Source organism: Haliaeetus albicilla, chromosome 6, assembly GCF_947461875.1.
Source record: "Haliaeetus albicilla chromosome 6, bHalAlb1.1, whole genome shotgun sequence".
NCBI classification, from domain to species: Eukaryota; Metazoa; Chordata; class Aves; order Accipitriformes; family Accipitridae; genus Haliaeetus; species Haliaeetus albicilla.
Genome location: NC_091488.1, coordinates 23,799,770 through 23,802,366, shown reverse-complemented (window position 1 = coordinate 23,802,366; position 2,597 = coordinate 23,799,770).

Genomic DNA, 2,597 nt, shown 5'->3' with positions numbered 1-2,597 from the left:
AGGGGCAGCAGGGATGCCTTTGCTTGGCTCAGCTGGCCAGGAAAGCACCATGCCAGCACAAGGTAGCCCACTTCAAAAGCTGCTGCACCTGGAGGCTCTTGGTTTGCCAAGAGAGCGGGGTATTGGTGGAGTTGCATCCTTGCTGGCTGAGGGCTTCTGGACCCGAGTGAGAAAGCATCCTCCATTTGACAGGGGGGAACAAAAGCCCTGAAAACAACAGGGACTCCAGTGCTCAGGACATCTTTTCAATTACACTGTCATCCCCCAGTGTGCCAGATCTGTCTTGATAGATTTCAACCATCATTTCCCTGCAAATGACTCCTCTGTCCCTTCCAACTGTACCTTTGCAGAGTTTAAAAAGGGAAAGTGACACAGCAGACGAGCTGCTCTGCACTGCTTTCATAATGCTGGTGCCAGGCTGAGAGTTTGCACTGGATTTTTGAAGCAGGGGACTGAAGCATTACTTTTCTTCCTCTTCTATCAGTGTTTTAGCCCAGGGCTTCCAATTTCAGCGTGTTTCTTAGCTCAAGACGTAACACGAGGTAAAAACTGGCTCCAAAGAGCAGCCGTTCAGAATGGAAGTGGCATACGGTCTTGTGATATAAAATAGCTGACTCATATCAGAGGGAAAATAATAGGAATATTTACAGCTAATTTCATGCAGCAGTTGTGGTGGAAGAAGGAGAAGGCTATCATCACATTCAAACTACAGAGCAACACAAGCAGATTTACCTCTCTAAGGTAACGAAAAAGCCCTCCTTTTATGGGCGACCAGGCACCATGCTTGCTTACTGATAACTTGTCCAGCAAGACTGCCTTAAACTGTGGACAATGAAAGTAGCTGCCACTGGGTCTCAGGCAATTTTGAATTTACCAGAGCAAGTATTGTACTGCACAAAACATCTCCTGTGTTTTGGGCTCTACATTTTCTAAAAAACCCTGAAGAACCCTGCAGTCCATTTCAGAGGCTTTTGGAAGGATTAATCCTCCCAAAAGGCTGAGAAGTAGTGAATAGTGGCACTACTACATAGCACACAGCTGTACATGCTCTCAGACATAAAACAGATTAAGCTTTGCAGTTGAATTCAGTATTGCCACGTTTTGTAGTTGAAGAAACAAGCACAGATAGGTTACTGGTAATGGATTTGCATGGTCATCCCAAAAAATCCAGTAACACAGCTAGAAAGAGAGTCCATAGTTGAAGACAGCTTCGCAGCCTTGCTCTGACCTTGCTCCAATGAGCCAAAGGACGATGAAAGGTAGTGCAACCATGACAGGAGGTGACAGTGAAAACCCTGAGTGTGTCCTCAGCCTCCTGGTAGAATGACAAAGGTCAGTAGTCATGAAGTGAGTGGCTTTATTACTTTGAAGGAGCTTTAGCCTGAGAGTCCAGCGCTGGGCTCCCTGGTACAAGAGATGAACTGTGGAGAGAGGCAAGTGAAGTGCCACTAAGGTGATTAAGGGACCGGAGCAGCTGTCCTACGAGGGGAAGCTGAGAGAGCTGGGACTGTCCAGCCTGGAGCAGAAAAGGCTCAATGGGATCTGATCCAGGTGTATAAATCACAGAATCATTTATGTTGGAAAAGACCATTAAGTTGGAAAAGATCATAGAGTCCAACCGTTAAGCTAACACTGCCAAGTCCACCACAATACCTGATGGGGGAGTAAAGAAGAGGGAGCCAGGCTCTTGTCAGTGGTGCCCAGTGACCAGACCATGGGAGGTGATGAGCACAAACTGAAATACAGGAAATTTCATTTAATGTAAGAAAACACTTTTCTTCTGTAATGGTGTTTGACTTCTGGAAGAGGATGCCCAGAGAGGCTGTGGAGTCTCCATCCCTGGAGATATTCAAAACCCAGGTGGACATGGTGGTGAGCAATCTGCTCTGGCTGACCAGGCGATCTCCTGAGGTGCCTTCCTGCGTCAGCTGGTCTGTGATGAGGGCGTGGGGGTGTGTGTGTGTGTGTGCACACATGAGTGTGACAGCGAGTGTGAGGGCTGCTCAGTGGCTTACAGTCAGTCCATGCTTCTCATTTCCAGGTTACAATTTAGTTCCTGTTTGGGGAGTGAGCCTTAAGCCTGGTTTGGGAATGAGGACTCTGTCAAAGCACCATGAATTTGCCTTTCCTATGAGCGTAAACAAAGATATTAGCATGATAAGTGTTTCTGGATAGATCTGATCTTGCATCTGAATATGATGCAGGAAGGGAATATGTTTGGTTTTTTCCTGTTTTAGTTCAACATTTTGAAAAGTGTCTTAAAAACAGCAATAAGGCACTGTAGAATGCCGCGATTGAGAGACGGGACACAGCTTGATGCAAGCAAAGAGTGTCGTTTTATTGTATATAACACTCGTTTATATAGAAAATTAGAAGACGCGTTTTTTAAACTGATTGGTTATTATGCTCCAAAGTTCTTATCAGCGCGCGCTAATTGGTAGCTACTTAAACTTTAACAATTGGACTGTCAGCAACTAAGCTATTTTTACAAAAGACTCTAAGTTCCAGCCCTTTATCGAGCATGACTCATGGGTCAGTAATTCTCCACCACATCGGCGCCTCTCTGTTTCCCTTATCAGGCCTCCCAAGGTTTATAG